At 42.0% G+C, this 22,389-nt stretch overlaps 1 protein-coding gene across 5 annotated transcripts in view; it reads left to right on the forward strand.

Moving 5' to 3' along the window:
* foxn3 (forkhead box N3) overlaps positions 1 to 22,389 on the forward strand; it is a 408,688-nt gene that overhangs the window by 151,914 nt on the left and 234,385 nt on the right. The gene's annotated exons all lie outside the window — the stretch shown is intronic.

Raw genomic sequence — 22,389 nt, forward strand, 5'->3', positions numbered from 1 at the left:
TACTCTTCCAATCTGCTGCTGCAGTCTTGGAATTCATTGCTGCTGGAAAATCACAGCTGAAGCATGTGCTGTTCTGACTTTGCTTCAACTGTTAGGTTTTACCAGCTCCTTGATGCAGACTCCTGCTTTCTAAAGTCTGCCATTCAGCAGACATGGTGGAATGGCTGGTTGAGAATCACTATAATACAGGTAATATAAGCTATGATTGGTTTGAGATGGAGATGAGTGGGTTTAGAAAAAAATTGAGAAATTGCTTAGCAGAATAGTCTAGATAAACAAACCAAGCTTTTCTGACACACTAGCTATTCATTTTAAGCAGGCTGCAGTTATTTTGTTAGCGCAAATCCTTTCCCAGTTCTTGGTGGTGATTCTGCTTCATTGTTGTAGGGACTCAGGTAGGATCACTTCAACTCATGTGGCATGATTTTTGGCCATTCCTGTGTCCAAAAGCATTCTGTTAAACCATTTACATTGGAAACAAAGTGAAGTTAAAATCAATGTAGCTGGGATAGCTTCCTTTCATGTGTGTTATCTTTGACGAACATTTAGCATTTACATTAGAAACTTGCCTTCAGCAACAAACTCCTGATGTAAATTGTGCATTGCAGGATCACTACTTCAAAAGGATCACGTTTGGTGGTACCTCAGTTTGTGAATGAATGCCATTAATTTTAACATCCTTTCAGTCTGTTTATCTGTCAAAGTCTTGCTGTAGATGTGTGCAGTTTCATTTAACTTAAACAGTGATTGAAGGCCAAGTATAGAAATTTGGCAGAGTAGAAATTGTAATGAGTCTAGAGATCAGTAGTTTGTTTTGCCACAGAGTTATGGCTACAAGGCATTTAAATGCATCCACTGCTGAGTTGATTAACTCCTTTTTAAAAGCGAAACTGAATAAATAGTGGCCAAGAATAGGTATATTGATAGACAATTGAGCACGCATTGAAAATAGCGATTCTTGTGCTGTTGGAACTTGGAAATGTCATCCGTAAAATCCATCTAATCATGGTTGAGTGGTGTAATTTGTAATATTAGATCGATAATTCTTCAGTATATTTTGGAAATTGGGGAAGAAACTTGACAGAACTATGAGCTGCAAGTTTTACCAGTGGTTGGATCTCTTAGGAGATTAGTTAGTCTGTGATGAGAGAAGGTGCATGTGCTCTACAGAAGAACGAGCATAGTGGGCTGAATGCTTTAATTTTTTTTTGTTCCATATTTTCTTATTTGTAACTGGAACCTTAAGAGTACTGCCTACTGTACCATTGAGACATTTCCATTCAGCACGCTACCTATCTTTGTAATCTTGCTGAGGCAGAGTGCTGTTCTGGCAGTTAGTGCCAGGTTATGGCAAGCTTCACCCAGGCGTGGTTGAGGCCATCCAGACCATAGTTAACACGAAGGTTGAGCTTCTGCAAAGTGGTTTCAGCTTCAAATTGATGGAAATTGTACAATGTAACTTGGGAATGAGGTTGGCTAGGTGGAATGCCAGTAAAGAAAGCTGTCTCGTACTGCACTTTAATGCTGGCTTTGGTACAAATAGAATCAGTGCAAAGCCAACTATAACCTGTTGATTGGGCCACCTAGGGACTTTTGAAATACCTTAAAAGTGCAGGTTTAGTGTTGACCGAGAGCTGACTGTGCCATTGACTATTTTGCCATGAAAATTGTAACTGACATTTGAACGCTGGTGAGTGGGGCACTGAGCATGTGTAATGAATGATACATCTGCAATGCTCTCCCTAATCCTTCCCTCCCCTTGTGTGCTCCTTTACCTGTGAAAAACGATTTTCTATCTTATTTGCTGGACTCTGTTGTTTTTCTGCATATTTTATTTTGAGTGCATAGAACTTATATCAGATGAGGAAGTTTCTACTTGACATTTGTTTCCTTTTTATTCCCAAAATGTCACCCTAGCTCCCTCTCATTCTCTTTCCCCTCCTTCCATTGTGTGCACCATACCCTGTTAGGATAGCAGACCTCTCTTGCTCTTTGATCAGTTGTTAAAAGGTATTCAAAAGTGGGACATGACTGATATATCGGTATCTGTTTTCACCGCCCCCTCCTCGGGAAGCTCTTGTGTTCCATTTGATTTTTCCAAATATGTACTTTATTCATAAAATTTATATAAATAAGTTACAAAACAATTCAAATTGGACATTTCATAAAATGCAATAAAGATCTGTTTCTTTCAATACAGAACATGAGTTGCCTCACTACACTTAAGGCAGTATCAGTGGAGCGTGAAACAAGAGTTAACATTTCAGGTTGATTTACCTTTTATATATGTGTTCTGCCTGTATTATGCATTAACTCTGTGGGATTTGGAGGAAATGGACAGCCTTGTGCAAGCCTCTTTCAGCAGATATTTATTGCAAAATTTGCTTACTATTGAGTTTGTGGCTCAATGAGGTTCAACCTGTGCTCAGTTGATTGACTGCCACTGCCACCACCCCAAACTGTTATTTTCTTGGATATTGAATTGAGCACAATAGAAGAGCCAGTACAATGCTAATGCAGCATCAAGCTATCCCCTTTGAGGGTCTATTGGCAGGTGATTAGAGGGGCTCTGAGCGGTCTGACTGTTTTAGTGCATTATTAATTGAATGTTGTTATTGACAATAAAGCCTGGCAGTATAGCAGTCACGTTAAACTCGTATATTTCTCTCATGCCGTTCCCAAAAAGACCCGGTCTTTGTCTGTAAACCTGTGTCTAGGGTCAGGTCCCCCGCAGCCATGGGAAGCGTGTGTCGAGGAGTGAGCCTGCCTTAGAGCACGAGGCTAGTATTCATTAAATCTGCGCATGTGACTTTGAATTCATTGCCATCTGTTACTTGGCTTTGGAGAAGAATTTCTTTCTTGTGTATGTATTGCCATAGCAATGCAGTTCAGTTGAAACAAAAAGCAAGCAGTTGCCATAGTGATAAACTAATGATCTGACAGCCTATCTCCTCTCGGTAAAAGAGATGGCCATCGGAGCTAGTTCATTCACATTCCATGAGGCCCAGTCAGCATGCTTTGCTGGATTTGCAGTTGGTACTCAGCTTGTTTTTATCGCTTCCGTATTTGTGAAGCATATGATATTCCAATGTATTTGAGGTAAAACACTTTAAAGAAATTTACGGTGATCTTTTAGGTTTATAGGTGTTTTGCTCCTTTTTTGTTAATTTTCCCCATTATTTTTAAGGGAGATACTGCACCCACAACTTCCTTCCGGATGGTTTAACCTGTAGATTGGTGCATGACACAGGAGACTAGGATAATTGACTTGGCCTATCGAGTGACTTAGAGCAAGATGCTTTACTTAGTGACCTGGCCAAAATCATTCTCAGCTCACTTACAGCAGCTGTGGGACTTGAAAGCACAATTGTCATGGTTTGGAAGCATGCACTCCTGAACTGCTGGGCTGTCCTGTGTTCCCCTTGACGTCACAATCAGTGGTTGCCCTTTCAACCATGATGTCCTGCTCTTTGGAAATTTCAGCCTTGCCATCTGCTGTCTGCTTTTAAAAGCTACTTATTTAAAAAAAAATCTGTTTGACTGTATGTTCACTCCCTGTCCCTCAATCTTTGTTTTCTTTCCTGTTCAGTAACTACTGTTATCCATTGCTCTATACTCTGTGCTTTAAAGCGTTGTTCTTCCTGTATGTGAGGAAGACTATAGAAATGAAAGTTATTGTTGTCTTTTTCTGTGACTGGGTTCTGGCTTTCTATAGTGTTTGTGAATTGCATATAAAGTGCTCTCGTTTATATCTGCCTCTTTCCTTCTCCCTTCATGTTGTCAAATTACCATCAGAAATTTCAGTGTCATAGATTTTCTTCCCCCTTTGCTAACAATGCCATTTGCACTGTTTGCTAACATAAATGGTGGGAATTGTTGAACACACACCACGGAAAAGCATATTTGTTGTGCAAACTTAACTTTCCATGGTGGAATTTTAATACGAACAGTGAGATATTCTAATGAACTGCAACTCTCATTAGATTTTATAGATCTGGTATAACTGGGGAGGACTGTAATTCTAGTGGGATTTGTCTGATCACAGCAGGCCATTGAACAGGTTAAGAAAACTGAGAATCTGGCAATGCAAATTGCAAGGTTTTTTTGGAAAGAAATCTTCAAAGAATAGACTAGCATTGTGTTAAATCACTGAATCGCACCACATAAGAGTAGGAAACAGATGTGTGGCCATGATTTCCCAATCTTGGTCAGGTTGTCTGGAGGGTGGTAGAAGAAGCACAAACCTTGCACACTTCCTGAAGAGTGGTCAGAGGTTGAGAGGTGTCTTTGTGCCATAGTAATAGCCTGTTGTGTGCTGTGAAGGAGGAAGACAAAGCAACAAAAACAGAATTATAAAACAGTAATTTTTTTCATTTTAAAAGAGAGGAGAAAGAAATTGAGATCTACAGATTTGCTATTTGAAATACAATAATGCTGCAACATTTGAGAACATTTTTCCATTTTGGACTTGGATTTTCCAAGCTGACTTCCACTATTGTCTGAAATATAGCTTTACCTAAAGTCCTATCATTGTGTCTTTGTTATGTTGATTTAAGATTTGTATTTTTAAAAAAAAACTATCATCCAGATTTCAAGATAAGGCTCTCACTTTGCAATCTCTTTTGAACCGTGAGACATCAGTTTAACAGCAGTCTTGCTCTCTGGAAAAAAGCATTTCCCTTTCTATTCTTTCTAAGCTTGAGAAAGGAAAAGCATCTCATCAGTTGCTACTTTAAATAAAGCTCCCATCCCATTGGTGTACTGAATAGTTTTGGCTTGATCATCCTTTTCTAATTGCTGACTGCTGGAGAACTGTATGAGGAAAAGTAGCAGTTTAGTAAAAACAATGAAATAAAACATAATTAGAACCACTGTGTGATTCTAAATTTGAGGTGCATATTAAGATGTGTGATTATAGAATTATTAGATAATGCGAGTGCACTAAACGGTGGATTCTGTTTATCCTGAAATGCATCATCTATTCAAATTTGGTGTAAAACATAATCTGATTGTAGATAAATGTTTACTCACTAACCCAAAAACTACTTTGAGTTTTACAGGACTGTATTTACACCGTAATGTGGAACTCATTAAATAACGAGCATGGGTATTACTATTCAAAGTGGGTGGAAAAATCCAGTGTACCAATTCATTCAATGTTGTAATAAAAAAAAAATCCTGCCCCCTTACAAAATTTAAGCCACTAATCATTAGCCCTTGAAGAGCCTGGAATGTGCCTCCAGTCATAAAGCACTTAATATGTGCTCACAGCCCGAGTTACCTAATTACTCTTTTTTTTATATAAGTATTAGCTCCTGTTCAGCTGCAGTAAGTGGTTAATCTTGGGATCGCAGTCCTTTTGATAAAGCATCCAACCATTTACATTATAATGGTGACTTGAATTCGACATGTACTTCTTCATCCAGTTCATCGTAACTGAAACTTTAACTTGCTCTATTCTTTGTTTCATCAGATTGTCAGATGTAGCGAAATATTACAGTGGAAAATCAGATTTCCCGATGCAAGAGTCTTGTTATATAAATGCTTCAGTGGGTTAACTCTTGGATGGATCAACAATTGTTAAGAGACATCCATTTAACCGTAGATGTATATCTGTATGGTCATTTTTTCTGAACAGCCAGGTTATCAGTGTTAATTGGGAAGAAATCACAGAATTGTTACAGTGCAGAAGGAGGCCATTCGGCCCATCGTGTCTGCACTGGCTCTCCGAAAGAGCAATTCCCTCAGTTCTATTCTCCGGCCTTCTCCCCATAACCCTGCACATTCTTCCTTTTCATATAACTGTCTAATTTCCTTTTGAATGCTTCAATTGAATCTGCCTCCACCACGTTCTCAGGCAGCGCATTCCAGACCTTAACCACTTGCTGCGTGAAAAAGTTTTTCCTCGTGTCACTTTTGCTTCTCTTACCAAATACTTTAAATCTGTGCCCTCTTGTTCGCGATCCATTCACGAGTGGGAACAGTTTCTCTATCTACTCTGTCCAGACCCCTCATGATTTTGAATACCTCTATCAAATCACCTCTCAGTCTTCTCTTCTCCAAGGAAAACGGTCCTAACTTCTCCAGTCTATCTTCATAACTGAAATTCTTCATCCCTGTCCATGTGACTATTGATTTTGTCATGAATTATTTTTTCTAAAGTTTTCCCACCACTGAAGTTAAACTGACTGGTCTGTAATTTCTGGGCTTATCTTTACACCCTTTTTTGAACAAGGATGTAACACTTGCAATTCTCCAGTCCTCTGGCACCACCCCTGAGTCTAAGGAAGACTGAAAAATTATGGCCAGTGCCTCTGCGATTGCCACCCTCAGTTTCCTCAGTATCTTTGGATGCATCTCATCTGGTCCTGGTGCTTCCACTTTAAGAACGGACAGCATATCTACTACTGCTTTATCAATTTTAAACCCCTCTAGTGTCTGGCTTTCCTTCTCTTTCAACATTGCCTGGGTTGCATCTTCTTCCTTGGTAAAGACAGATGCAAAGTATTCATTTAATACTTTAGCTATGCCCTCTGCCTCCATGTGCAAATCCCCTTTCTGCTCTATAATTGGCCCCACTCTCCTTTTACTCCCTTTTTACTATTTATATGCCCATAGAAAACTTTGGGATTTCCTTTAATGCTAGCTGCCAGTCTCGTTTCATGCTCTCTGCTTCGCTTATTTGCTTTTTTATTTCCCCTCTGGACCTTCTATATTCAGCCTGGTTCTCAATAGTATACACTTCTTTATCTTAATCTCAACCTCATTTGTCATCCAGGGAGCTCTGGATTTGTTTGCCCTACTTTTCCCCTTTGAGGGAACTTACTTTGACTTTGAAGGTAGCCCAATGTTCATCTACCTGTTTTCCTGCCAGCTTTTGACTCCAATTTATTCACCCCAGCTCCTTTCTTACCTCATTGAAGTCGGCCTTCCCCCAGTTAATTATTCTTACCCTGGATTGCTCTTTGTCCTTTCCCACAGTCAGCCCAAACCTTATGATGCAATGATCATTATCCCTTAAATGCTCTCCCACTGATACTTGATCCACTTGGCCCACCTCATTCCCAAGAACCAGGTCCAGCAGTGCCTTGTTTCTCGTTGGACTAGCAACATACTGTGAGGTATTATTGAAATCTGTGTTAATCTGTAACTACAGCATGAGCAATTTCAGATGAATGAAAATAAATATTACATTGGTAGACCAGCCAATTACTCAAATTTTTGAATGTTTAAATTCCTTGCTGGTTTTACACGTCTAGCAACCAGATAGGTTCGACCTCTTTCAGCTCTCTCTCTCTCCTTCTCTAACTTTAAAATCAGCCTCAGCCATCGCTGTACCATTCATGTTCATGTTGATTTCAACAAAGATGCCAATAGAAGACTTAGGAACACAGGAAATAGGAGCAGAAGCAAGCCATTTGGCCTCTCGAGCCTGCTCAGCCATTCAAAAAGATCTTCCTCGATGCAATTTTTCTCCACTATCCCCATTTCTCTTGATGTTATTTGTATCCAGAAATCTATAGATTTCTGACTTGAACATGCTCAATGTTTGAGCTTCCACATCTCTCTGGGGTAGAGAATTCCACAGATTCAGCACTCTTGAGTAAAGAAATTCCTCCTCATCTCCGTTTTAAATGGCCTGCCCTTTATCTGAGACTGTCTCCCCTGATTTGAGACTCACCAGCCAGAGGAAGCATCCTATCCACATCTACCCTGTCACATCCTGTAAGAATTTTGTAAGTTTCAATGAGATCACCTCTTATTCTTTGAAACTGTAGCGAATACGGGCCCAGTTTCTGCAATCTTTCCTCATAAGACAATCCCGCCATCCCAGGGATTAGTCTAGTGAACTTCCATTGCACTCCCTCTATGGTAAGTATATCCTTCCTTCGATAAGACCAAAACTGTACACAATACTCCAGGTGCTGTCTCACCAAGGCTCTATACAATTGCAGCAATACATCTTTACTCCTGTACTCAAATCCTCTTGCAATAAAGGCCAACATGCCATTTGCCTTCATAATTGCCTGCTGCACCTGAATACTAGCTCTTAGTGACTCATGAATAAGGACAGCCAGGTCCCTTTGGACATCAACACTTCCCACCTTCTCACCATTTAAGAAATACTCTGCCTTTCTGTTTTTTCTATCAAAGTGGATCACTTCACACTTATGCAAATTATATTCCATCTGCCATATTCTGGCCCATTCACTTAGACTGGCCAAATCCCCTTGAAGCCTCCTTGCATCCTCCTCACAACTTACATTCCCACCTAGTTTTTTGTCATCAGCAAATTTGGAAATATTAGATTTGGTTCCCACATCCAAATTATTGATGTAGATTGTGACCAGCTGTGGCCTGAGTTCTGATCCTTGCGATACTTCACTTGTAACAGCCTGCCATCCTGAGAGTGATACATTTATTCCTACTCTCTTCTTTCTGTCTGTTAACCAATTCTCAATCCATAGCAGTATATTACCCTGAATCCCATGTGCCCTCATTTTGTTTACTAAACTCTTGTGTGGGACCTTTTTAAAAGCCTTCTGAAAATCCAAATAAACCACACCCACTGGTGCTCCTTTATCAATGCAACAAGTAACATCCTCAAAAAAACTCTTAGGTTTATCAAACATGTTTTCCCTTTCATAAATCCATGTTGATTCTGCCCAATCATATTACTTTCGAAGTGTCCTGTTACCTCATCCTTTATAATAGATTCTAACATTTTCCCCACTACTGATGTCAAACTAACAGGTCTGTAGTTCTCCATTTCTCTCACGCTTTCTTCTTAAATAATGGGGTTACATTTGCTACTTTCCAGTCTGCAGGAACCCTTCCAGAATCTATCGAATTTTGAAAGATAACCAGCAATACATCCACTATCTCTATAGCCACCTCCCTCAATACTCTGGGATATAGTTGATCTCGTCCAGGGGATTTATCAACTTTGAATCCAATTAATTTTTCGAGTACTACCTCTATTGATACTAGTTTCTTTCAGTTCCTCATTTTCACAAGTCTCTTGGTTCCCTATTATTTCTGTGTCTTCCTCCGTGAAGACAGACACAAAGTAATTGTTTAGTTTCTCTGCCATTTCTCCATTTTCCACCACAAATTCTCATGTCTCCGTCTGTAATGGACCCACATTTGTCCTTGCTAATCTTTTCCTTTTCACATACCTAAAGTAGCTTTTATAGTCCACCTTTGTTTCTCGCTAGCTTGCATTCATATTTTCTTCCCTTTCTTCTTCAGCTTCTTGGTCCTCCTTTGTTGAATTCTAAATTGCTCCCAATCCTTGGACTTGGCACTTTTTCTGGTGACCCTATGAGCCACTTGCTTTGACGTAATGCAATCTTTAACTTCTGCTGTTAGCCACAGTTTATTCACCTTTCCTGTTGGGTTTTTGTGTCTTAGAGGAATGTATATTTGTTGTAAACTGTGTCTAAGCCTGTGTTCCTTGTCATGTGTGTAGGTAACTAGTGAGGCTTCAGTGTGTGAAGAATGAGGTTGCATTTGCAGCATCAGTAGTCACTGGCAGGATGACCCTCCACCCTCTTTTTCTGCAGTGCAGTTGCCAGCTACTGGCTTTTGAAATGTGCCAGGGTCAGTGAATGGCAATGCTCCAGTTAGATAGGTCAGTATCCTGACAGTCGCACTTAATTCAGAGAATTGTTCAAGTCGGTGGCTCTTTTTTATTTTCAGGGCAGAAGCTAAGAGTAAGATTATTTATACCATTTCAAGAGTCATAGAATGACACTTCACAGAGGGAGGTTATTCAGCCCATCATGCCTGTGCTGGCTCTTTGGTAGAGCTATCCAATTAGTTCCATTCCCTACTCTTTTTGGCGTCCTGTGAATTTTTTCATGTATTTATCCAATTCCCTTTTGAAGATTTTAATTGAATCTGCTTCCACCAGCCCCCCTTTTCAGGTTGTGCATTCCAGCTCATAACAACTTGTTGCTGACACTGACTCTTCCACTGGAAACAGTTTCTCCTTACTTTACCAAACCCTTACATGATTTTGAACACACACCAAATGTCCTCTTAATCTTCTCTGTTCTAAGGAGAACAATCCCAGCTTCTCCAGTCTCTCCATATAATTGAAGTCCCTCATCCCTGGTACCGTTCTAGTAAATCTCTTCTGCACCACCTTTAACCCCATGACATACTTCCTAAGGTGTGGTGCCCAGATTTGAACACACTACTCCAATTGAGAACTAACTAGTGTTTTATAAAGGTTGAGCATAACTTCCGTTCTTTTGCCTCTATTAATAAATCAACATAGCGGTGCCTCATTAGACGCCTTTCCTATCCTGAGTGGCATGAAACAGAGCTGTGTTCTCGCACCTACACTGTTTGGGATCTTCTCCCTGCTGGTCTCACATGCGTTCAAGTCTTCAGAAGAAGGAATTTTACTCCACACAAGATCAGATGGCAGGTTGTTCAACCTTGCCCGTCTTAGAGCGAAGACCAAAGTACGGAAAGTCCTCATCAGGGAACTCTTCTTTTCTGACGATGCTGCATTAACATCCCACACTGAAGAGTGTCTGCAGAGACTCATCGACAGGTTTGCGGCTGCCTGCAACAAATTTGGCCTAACCACCAGCCTCATGAAAACGAACATCATGGGACAGGACGTCAGAAATGCTCCATCCATCAAGATCGGCGACCATGCTCTGGAAGTGGTTCAAGAGTTCATCTACCTAGGCTCAAATATCACCAGTAACCTGTCTCTTGATGCAGAAATCAACAAGTGCATGGGAAAAGCATCCACTGCTATGTCCAGACTGGCCAAGAGGGTGTGAGAAAATGGTACACTGACACGGAACACAAAAGTCCGAGTGTTTCAAGCCTGTGTCCTCAGTACCTTGCTCTACGGCAGCGAGGCCTGGACAACGTATGTCAGCCAAGAGCGACGTCTCAATTCATTCCATCTTCGCTGCTTCCGGAGAATCCTTGGCATCAGGTGGCAGACCGTATCTCCAACACAGAAGTCCTTGAGGCGGCCAACATCCCCAGCCTATACACACTACTGAGCCAGCGGCGCTTGAGATGGCTTGGCCATGTGAGCCGCATGGAAGATGGCAGGATCCCCAAGGACGCATTGTACAGCGAGTTCGTCACTGGTATCAGACCCACCGGCCGTTCATGTCTCCGCTTTAAAGACGTCTGCAAACGCGACATGAATTCCTGTGACATTGATCACAAGTCGTGGGAGTTAGTTGCCATTGATCACCAGAGCTGGCAGGCGGCCATAAAGGCAGGGCTAAAGTGTGGCGAGTCGAAGAGACTTGGGCAAGAAAAGAGACAGAAGTGCAAGGCAAGAGCCAACTGTGTAACAGCCCTGTCAACCAATTTTATCTGCAGCGCCTGTGAAAGAGTCTGTCACTCTAGAATTGGTCTCTATAGCCACTCCAGGTGCTGCTTCACAATTCCACTGACGACCTCTAGGCGCTTACCCATTGTCTCTCGAGACAAGGAGGCCAAAGAAGAAGAATGTCTTAGGTTACAGCAAGATATAGATGGCATGGTCAAATGGGCAGAAAAGTGGCAGATGGAATTTAATGCTGAAAAGTGTGAGGTGATGCACTTTGGAAGGAGTAATGGGACACGGAAGTATTGAATGAATGGACTGACACTGGGAAGTTCCGAGGAACAAAGGGACCTTGGCGTGTTTGTCCATAGATCTCTGAAGGCAGAAGGGCAGGTTAATAGGGTGGTGAAAAAGGCATATGGGATACTTGCCTTTATCAATCGAGGCATAGATTACAAAAGCAGGGAGGTCATGTTGGAGTTGTACAGAACTTTGGTAAGACCACAGCTGGAGTACTGTGTGCAATTCTGGTCACCACGTTATAGGAAGGATGTGATTGCATTGGAGGGGGTGCAGAGGCGATTCACCAGGATGTTGCCTGGGATGGAACATTTAAGCTATGAAGAGAGGTTGGATAGGCTTGGGTTGTTTTCACTGGAGCAGAGAAGACTGAGGGGTGATCTGATCAAGGTGTACAAGATTATGAGGGGCATGGACATGGTGGATAGGGAGCAGCTGTTCCCCTTAGTTGAAGGGTCAGTTACGAGGGGTCGCAAGTTTAAGGTGAGGGGTGAGAGGTTTAAGGGGGATTTGAGGAAGAACGTTTTTACCCAGAGGGTGGTGATGGTCTGGAATGCCCTGCCTGGGAGGGTGGTAGAGGCAGGTTGCCTCACATCCTTTAAAAAGTACCTGGATGAGCACTTGGCACGTCATAACATTCAAGGTTATGGCCAAGTGCTGGCAAATGGGATTAGGTAGACAGGTCAGGTGTTTTAATGCATCGGTGCAGACTCGATGGGCCGAAGGGCCTCTTCTGCACTGTATTATTCTGTGATTCTGTGAAGAATTAATAAAGCCAAGGATTGTTTTTTTTTTAACATCCTTAACCTGTCCAGCCACCTGCCACTTTCAAAGATTTGTGCACATAAACCCGCAAGAATTTCTGTTTTAACGCCCCCCCACCTTAAAATTGTATCATCTGCGTCATATTGCCTCCATATTCTTCCTGTCAAAATGTATCACTTCATATCATCTGCCACCTGTCTGCCCATTTCACCAGTCTGTCAAGTCCTCCTGAAATCTGTTGCTATCCTTCTCATTCCGTAGTATGTTTCCAAGTTTTGTGTCATCTTCAAATGTGCTGTATGCCCAAGGTCATTAATGTTAATCAAAAGAGCAGTGGTCATTATACTGATCTCTGGGGCACACAATTGTATTCATTCTTTAAGTCTGAAAAACAACTGTTCACCACTACTTTCTGGTTTCTGTCCCTTAGCCAATTTTGTATCTTTAATTCCATGACCTTACAATAAAAATGTGAGCTCTGGTAGCTCTAAACCTGTGAAGAGGATGTCAAGTTTGTTAAAGTGCTGCTCATGCAGATTCTAGTTTACTAATAGTTGTGTTTTTGGAGTTAAATGAAATATAGGCCGGAATTTTATGTCTCCCGCGGGAGTGGGCTGGAGATGGGGGTGGGGGGGGGGGCATTCCTGTTGCATTCCCGCCCCCGCTGCAATTTTCTGAGGGGCAGTGGCGACAAATGGCCCACCTGCCCCAGGTCAATTAAGGCCCTTAAGTGGCCAATTAATTGCCACCTAAGGGCCTCCTCCTACCGCTGCTGGTATATTACCAGGAGCAGGCGGGCGACTCGGCACTGCAGGAGGCCACCCAGTGGCCTCCTTGTGGGCTGTTGTGCCCTCCTGATTGGGCACCCTGTGCCCCATGGATTGTCCCCCCAAGTGGCACAAGCTGCACCCACTGCAGCACGTTCTCTCCCCCCCCCCCCCCCCCCCCCCCACCCCCTTGTCTCTCCAGGGCCTAGCTGATTGTGGCGAGGCCCCACACACTTACCACTATTCCTGGGCCTCCTCCATTGCAGCTCCTCACTTTGGGTGCAGTCCCAGCAGTGGCTACCACTCCTGTGGCGCTGCTGGGACTGAGTTGCCAACCCACTGATTGGTCGGCAGCTCTTGGAAGCGGAACTCCTTGCCTCAGGGGCAGAAGTCCTGCCTGGCGCCAATTAGAGGCTGGGGCCGCGTAAAAGCACTGCTTGGCTTCCAGGCCCGGCGGAGGCAGGCTCGCCCCCGACTTTTTGGCCAGTGGGCAGGGCCTCCGCCACCATGTAAAATTCCAGCTATAGTAACCGTAATGATCTTTTGCAGTGGGCACCATTTTTAGTTTGTCACAGTTGGTGCTTTGTTTTTAGGAAAGTAATCCTGTTTAGAAGACTGTAGCAAGGTACTGATTTTGTAACCACAAATATCTCCCGTGGAGTTTGGTATGTCTGTTCGCTGTGTTTGTTGTAACCAGCTGCGAGAAGTTAGAGTTACAGCAACACCTCTGGAGAGAGTAAATTAATTCTTTTTAGTTGGTTACACTGTCAGCCATGGAGGACGTGAATCTAGTGTTAGTTACCCTTCTCATCACCCTTTGATTTTGGTACACTAGAGATGTGAAAGTGTTACCAATGCCAAGAACTTTAGCATATCAGTGCTCAAAGGATTTTCTGAAGGTTTCAGATCTATCTGGTTGAATCTTGGGATTATTTAATTCTGTGCCTAGTTTAATAAAACTTGAATGTTTTGTTTCTGGCATGAGATTCAGTATAGCTGTTAGAATGTTACAGGGATTAATCCTTATCTTCATAAGACCCTGATGAATACAGTCACATATACAGTTAAGTTGATACATAACTGCAACCAGACATTTCCATTTGAGAAGTTACTTACTGGAGCATCCTTCAGAAATGCCTCTGCTGCTTGCTGGCACTCTTTTTTTTTTTGTGTGTGTGTGTAAACTGTGACTAAACAAACATCTGGGATCCAAATAAATTATAACTGTTTAGATTTTAATAATTCTTGGTTGTATAATACTTATTAGAATTCCATTTTGTCAAATCCTGATGTTTTGGACCTATAGTTGTCCTGTGCACCGAAACAGGAAAGGAGCTGTCCATGAGATGAATTGCACAGCACAGTTGGTGCTTACTTGAAGTAATTAACGACAATTGCTGAAGCTCCAATTCCAATATTTTTTGGTCTCTTCTGTTCTGTTCAGGCTGTGATTTTCTTCTTGGTCGCATCCTTGAAATAATATAGTCTAGTAAAAGTAGAAAGCTTTGACAAATAAATGATTGCTTTTCCTTCTATTCCACTGGAAAATTGCCATAAACATTTTTGTGGTGGGAGACTTGAGTCTCAAATGTAAAATGAAGCTGTTTTGCTTTGGATTGTAAACATGGGGAATTGGAGTAATCAGTGGGAAAAGGTTTACTTAGAAGTTGCAGCTGAACAGTCATTCCTTCCACAAGAAATGCAACCAGTGTAGATCAAATATGCAATAATTCTCTCATAGCAGCAATGATAATTATACTGTGAGCCTCTGTACCAGCTTTCTAACCAGTACCTCACTCGTACGATTCTCCCATGTAGATTAAGCAACATGGAGAAAATTGTTTTTGCAAACCAGTGTGTAACAGAAGGAGAGGGGTTTCCTTATTGTAGTTTAGGAATTGTATAATATCAAGTTTCTTCTATCTTCCTATTCTCCGAAGAAGGGGTTTCACTGAGTAAACAAGGAGAAACTATTTCCACTGGCAGGAGGTATGATAACCAGAGGACACCAATTTAAGGTAATTGGCAAAAGCGAAAGAAAAACTTGCATTTGTATAGCTCCTTTCATGACTACTAGACATCTCAAAGCACTTTACAGCCAATGAAGTACCTTCACAGTGTAGTCTCTGTTGTAATACAGGAAATACAGCAGCCAATTTATATATTGCAAGCTCCCAAAGAACAAATAACAGTACAGCACAGGAACAGGCCATTCGGCCCTCCAAGTCTGCGCTGATCTTGATGCCTGCCTAAACTTAAAACCTTCTGCAAACAGCAATCCAAGTAATCTGTTTCTGTGATTGAGGGATAACTCCTCTGCTCCTCTTCAAAATAGTGCCATAGGATCTAGAGAGGGCTGACAGGCCTCGGCGTAACATCGCATCTGAAAGACAGCACCCCTGATGGTGCAGCGGTCCCTCAATATCGCGCTGGAGCATCAGGATTGATGTTTGTGCTCAAGTCCTGGAGTGTGACTTGAACCTAGAACCTTCTGACTCAGAGGCGAGACTGATGCCAACTAGGACACGGCTGACAAGTACCAGAGAGGAGATGAGAATTTTTATTTTAAACAGCGAATTATGATATGGAATGCACTACCTGAAAGATTGCTGGAAGCAGATTCAGTAGTAACTTTCAACTTGGAATTCGATCTATACTTGAAAGGAAACATTTTTTTCAGGACAATGAGGAAAGAGCAGGGGAGTGGGACCAATTGGATAACCACCAAATGCATGGCACAATGGGCTGAATGACCTCCCTTATATATGATCTATGCTATGTCTCAGTAATATTAAGAGTGCCCTTATTTTTCAATTCATGGCTGGTTATCCAGCCTTGGGTCCCCCCAGTATTCTCTCTAAGTGGCTGATCATCTACTTTTCATCACTTTGACAGCAATGATATGTATAGTTCTTTTCCCCACTTAACTTTACAGTATAGTGAGACATGGAATGAGGAACTAAAGGCCTGCTACCCGACCCGAATCCGATGATGTGTCTAGTTTGGGTCGGGTCAGGCTGCCCTTCTGGGTCCTGCCTTCAGGCTCAGGTCGGGCTGGGTTCGGGTCGGACACTGACAGCAAGGTAAGTGTTAAAAGTTTAAAAACTTACCTGAGTTGCGAGTCCGGGATGTCAAGCAGGGAAACTGAGTCTGCACAGTGAGATGTGAGCGTCTCTATGATGTCATCATGCTCATGCTGCAGCTTTCGGCAGATTGGGAGTAGGAAGGTAAGTGAAGGGAACATTCCGGCGTTTGGGTTGGGGTCGGGGTCGGGTTCGGGGGGGAAAAATGGAGGGACTCGGGCTGGGTCAGGCTCTGGTCCCATGTGATTCCATCGGGTTCAGGTCGGATTTTTTTTTGTGTGACTTGAGCAGGCTTTTATGAGGAACTGATGAACACGCTTGAGCTTTTTAATTAAAATATAGAGAGATGCACTAAATACCTATTTAAAGAATGCAAAAGAACTCAAAGGAACAGAATGGGTCTTTTTCCAAGTGGCAGGCAGTGACTAGTGGGGTACCACAGGGATCAGTGCTAGGACCCCAGCTATTCAAAATATATATTAATGATGTAGATGAGGGAATTAAATGTAATATATCCAAGTTTGCAGATGACACAAAGCTGGGCGTGAGTGTGAGCTGTGAGGAGGATGCAGAGAAGCTCCAGTGTGATTTGGACAGGTTGAGTGAGTGGGCAAATACATGGCAGATACAGTATAATGTGGATAAATGTGAAGTTACCCACTTTGGTAGCAAAAACAGGAAGGCAGATTATTATCTGAACGGCGGTAGATTTGGAAAGGGGGAGGTGCAGCGAGACCTGGGTCCTTGTGCACCAATCGCTGAAAGTAAGCATGCAGGTGCAGCAGGCAGTTAAGAAGGCAAATGATATGTTGGTCTTCATAGCGAGAGGATTCAAGTACAGGAGCAAAGATGTCTTGCTGAAATTATGCAAGGCTTTGGTGAGACCACATCTGGAATATTGTGTGCAGTTTTGCTCTCCTTATCTGAGGAAGGATGTTCTTACTCTGGAGGGAGTGCAGCGAAGGTTCACCGGACTGATGTATGAAGATTGGGTCGATTAGGCTTGTATTTGCCAGAATTTAGATGAATGAGAGGGGATCTCGTAGAAACCTACAAAATTGTAACAGGACTGGACAGACTAGATGCAGGAAGGATGTTCCCGATGGCGGGGGAGTCCAGGACGAGGGGTCACAATCGAAGGATAAGGGGTAAGCCATTTAGGACTGAGATGAGGAGGGATTTCTTCACCCAGAGAGTGGTGAACCTGTGGTATTCTCTAACACAGAAAGCAGTTAAGGCCAAATCATTAAATATATTTAAGAAAGAGTTAAATATAATTCTGAGGGCTAAAGGGATCAAGGGATATGGGGAGAAAGCGGGAACAGGGTACTGAGTTTGGACGATCAGCCATGATCGTATTGAATGGCGGTGCAGGCTTGAAGGGCCACATGACTTACTCCTCCTATTTTCTATGTTTCTATTGTAGATTGTGTTGCTTCACTGTCAGGAGTGATAGTTCTGAGTTTTTTCAGGTGCAGTACGGGTTCTGAAATGCTGCATCGATCAGGCAGATTTCATGCTGCGTCTTTGGTTCAGTTAACTAATTTAATTCAGGGTGGTGATAAGGGACCTGAATTGGCCTCTGGGTTCCCACTCTTCATTACTGTACATTTATGACTGTTGGGTGAGGACGACATTAGGCTTGGATTGATGTCTGTAATCGCACAGCCTTCAAGCATCACTACATTTAGTAGTGGAGGAGGAGACTGACAAGTTGATTTTTTTCAGTGTTCTCTCCTCTTATCCCTTCCTCTTCTGAAAAACGTGACTGATATTTGCATTAACACTGGTAACATTCCAGCACCTTGCTGAATTGCCTCTTTGCCTGGAAACCTAGATAGTGAGTGTGGGCAGGCTATTTAACAGCATAGAGGCATCACAGCTGATGGTTCACCCTGTCCTAAATCGTGCACTTTGCTGTAGGAATTAAGAAAACTATTAGTACAGGGAATTGTGTATAACTCTCATTCCCACCCCACTTTCACTCTTCCAATCCAGCATGCTTTGTGCAAATTTGTGTGTTATCCAATATGAATTAAAAGAAGGGTTAGTTCATCTGGGTGTGAGGAAATATCATTTGTTTAAAGTTGCATAAATAGAATGGAGAACAGTGGAGCTAACTGACCCCGCTGCGGCCTCTACCTGTCAGGGTCCACTGCAGCATGCCTGTAGTTTTTTTTCATCTCTTTTCCATTTGCAAATCCTGGATGGTTGGTCTTTTTCAGTTCACATTAGGCACCAGTGTATAGGATCCATGAAGGCATGGCAACAAGCATGTACACAACATAAATCATTGGTGAAATACAGGGAGCTAATAAATTTGTTGGCAAATGCAGTACTCCATAAATAATGCCTGTCAGGTGAGTAGCGACTGAAATCAATGGAAGACAACAAACTAACGTGATATTCTGACTGCTTGTCAGCAGGAGTTCCAATGGAAGCGATAATTTGTTCTATTTTTATTGCCAAAATTTTGAATAGCATTTCTAACTTGGCTAAAGGTGATTTATTTCCTGATTTGATACTCAAAATTCATAGGATTTTTTTTAAACCGATGTAATGGATTTTTACTTGTTCTCCTGGATATGGGTGGCACTTATTGCTGATCCGTAGTTGACCTTGTTTGATGCAATTGAGTCGCTTACTAAGCCATTTTAGAGGGCAGTTGGTGTGGGACTGGAGTCACATTTACCCAAATTGGGTAAAACCAGCATGTTTCCCTAAAGGACACGAGTGAACTAGTTGGGGTTTTTACAACAATTTGGCCACTTCGTGGTCACTATCGATACCAGCTTTTTTTCCAGATTTTTTTCAGATTTTCATATTGCCATGGTACGATTTGAACTCTCATTCTTTGGTAAATAATCTCTGCCTCTGGGTTACTAGTTTCTTTACAAGTCACACACCATTCTGACTTGGTCATAAATCATTAATGCTTTAGAACATAAGAACATCGCATAAATTGAAGCTGGAGAAGGCCATTCAGCCCCTCGAGCCTGCTCTGCCATTCAGTAAGATTATGACTGATCTGATTGTGGCCTTAACTCCTCTTCACAGAATCACAGAATTGTCAGTGCAGAAGGAGGCCATTCAGACCATCATGTCTGCCCCAGCTTTCCAAAAGAGCAGTTCACTTAATGCCATTCCCTGCCGCCTTCCTGTAACCCTGCACATTCTTCTTTCTCATAGAACAGTCTAATTCCCTTTTTAAATCCTTCAATTGAACTTCAACTTTAAACTCCACCACGCTCTCAGGCAGCGCATTCCAGACCTTAACCACTCGTGGCCTACCCCCCCCCCCCCAATAACCTTTGACTCCCTTGTAAATCAAAAATCTGTCCATATATTCAGTGAACCAGCCTCCACTGCTCTGGATGAAGAGAATTCCAAAGATTAATGACTCACAGGAAATTCCTCCTCATCTCTGTCTTAAAAGGGAGACCCGTTATTTTGAAACTGTGCTCCTTAGTTCTAGATACCCCACGAGGGGAAATGTCCTCTCAGCATCAACCATGTCAAGCCCCCTCAGAATTTTATATGCTTCAATAAGACCACCTCATTCTCCTCAACTCCAATAAGTATATCTACTTAATCTATCCTCATATGTCAACCCCTTCAATCCAGGAATTAGCCAAGTGAACCTTCTCTGAATTGCTTCCAATGCAATATATCCCCCCTTAGGTAAGGAGACTAAAACTGTACACAGTTACTCTGGGTGCGGTTTCACCAATGCCCTGCACAGTTGTAGCAAGACTTCCCCACTTGTTTTACACTCCATCCCTCTTACAATAAATGCCAACATTCCATTTGCCTTCCGAATTACTTGTTGTACCTGCACGCTAATTTTTTGTGATTCTTGTACACCCAGATCATCTGTACCATAGCTTTATGCAGTGTCTCTCCATATAAATAACATTCTAATTTTCTTCCTGCCAAAGGGACAACTTCACATTTTCCTACATTATACTCCATCTGCCGAATTTTTGCCGACTCATTTAACCTATTTATATCTCTTTGACACTTTGTTTTCTCCTCACAACTTGCTTTCCTCCCTATCTTGGTATCTTCCACCAATCTGGCTACAATACGCTCGGTCTCTTCATCCAAGTCATTAATATGGATCTTAAATAGTTGAGGCCCCAACACTGATCCCTGTGGCATTCCACTAGTTACAGTTTGCCAACCTGAAAATATCCCATTATCCCGACTCTTTGTTTCCTGTTAGTTAGCTAATCCTCTATCCTTGCTAATATTTTACCCCCAACACCGAGCTCTTATCTTGTGTCGTAACCTTTTATGTGACACCTTTGGCATTGCTGGGTTAAAATCCTGGAATTCCCTCCCTAAGTGCTCGCTCAATGCTGTTTATCCACATGGACCGCAGTGGTTTGAGTAGAAAGCCAACTGCCATCTTCTCGAGGACAACAGGGATGGGTAACAAAGGCTGACCTTCCCATATCCCAAGAATTCCTATTTTTAAAAAAAAATTATCTCAGTGGTTCTTTAAGTATGCCTGGACTGCATTCTAGGTGGGTGGGGCTTATTTTGGGAACGCAACATGCATGTTCTCACTCTGGTAATAAATGCTATTAAGTTATGTCGTAACTTGGTAGTTCGTAACTTCCTCACAGCCTGCTTGAAAAGCTAAGGAATGGCCAAATCTCCCAAGCACTTTTTTTTTGTACATTTGATTTTGGGATTTGGACTGTACTGTTAGGATCGCATGTAAGGACCATACCGAGCTTCCCTGTGAAGGTAGTAGTGGACCTTTGCCTTGAACAACTGCAATACTTGTGGTGATTGTGCTCCCACAATTGTCTTGGGTTGGAAATTCCATGATACTGGCCCACTGGTGATGAAGGAATAAGATGCATGTATTTCAGTTTCCAATTCTATTTTCTATCTTAGTTTGATATTTTTAGATGCATTTCCAACATGTGCAATTCAATATTTTTTTGTGGGTATTACACATTTAAAAAGCTGAACAATTGGTTTAAAATATCCTGTCATAATCATTTAATATCAGTGACTTGGCTTGCAGAGTACTTTTTCCCCTCCTACCATTTTAATTTAAAAAAAAAGACTCCTCACAACATCTCATTGTCCGATTTGAGATACTCCCACATGCTCGACGCAGCTGGTGTTCTGGTAAGGAGATGCACAACAGTGGCTGGTATTGATTCACCCACTCAAGGGAAACTGTTTCCACTGTGCACCTCCCCAATGTGCTGATACCGATTGAGAAACATAGTCTAAGGAATTGCTGGTTGTTTTAAGTAATGTTAAAAACAGTAGTGGGAACTTGCGTGTGATTATTGTAAGGAGTGTGCTAAGTACTGTATTGCAATTTGTTGGTTTGATGCGCCAAGTTGAAACCAATTTTTATACCTCAAACTAAAAATGTTACTTGAATAAAAGCATGTAGTAATGGTGTTCAATTTTCCAATGAACTAATTGTGATCAAGAACATTGAGTTCATCTGGGTTCAATAATTTCAGTACTGCTAATGCCAGTAGTTACTGTCTAGATAAAGATGTCTTAAATTTTTTTCATGGAATGTGAGCATCAAGGCTAGCATTATTGCCTGTCCCTAATTACACCACACAGACTGCAGTGGTTCAAAGAGTTCAGGGTGTGACTTTACATTTGCTGAGGGCTACTTTGACCAGCATAGTGGATACTGATGTGTTGAATTGGGTTTAGCGAGGATAATTCTGGGGCTTTACATTATGAGCAGACACTTCTAGAATGGCATTTACTTTTGTTAATAAGCAAAGATAATTTTGAGGTAAGGAAGAAGCATTGAGTTTAATTTGGATAGTAACTACAAAAGTGCCCAAACTGATGTAGCCTGATATTTGGTTAGATCCAAGAAGAAAATTTTCTCCTGTGTGAGGTAACAAATTAACAAACTCCAAGCCAAAACTGTCCTTCCAAAAAGAACTGGGATTGAAGGTCGTTGTGCAAGTAGAGAGAGAGGCTGTCGAATGCTCCAGGGATCAATAGTTCCTGTCCAATTGGACCAGAGAGTTATTTGTGGAAAGCAATAGTCATCATTAAATAGTGAAACTGGATAGATCAATCTGGATGTTTCCTTCATTTTAAGGATCAGGTTAAATAAATGGGCTGTTGTCCAGAATGTACTGAATTAAGCAATCTG

Source organism: Heterodontus francisci, chromosome 9 (assembly GCF_036365525.1).
Source record: "Heterodontus francisci isolate sHetFra1 chromosome 9, sHetFra1.hap1, whole genome shotgun sequence".
Classification (NCBI taxonomy): domain Eukaryota; kingdom Metazoa; phylum Chordata; class Chondrichthyes; order Heterodontiformes; family Heterodontidae; genus Heterodontus; species Heterodontus francisci.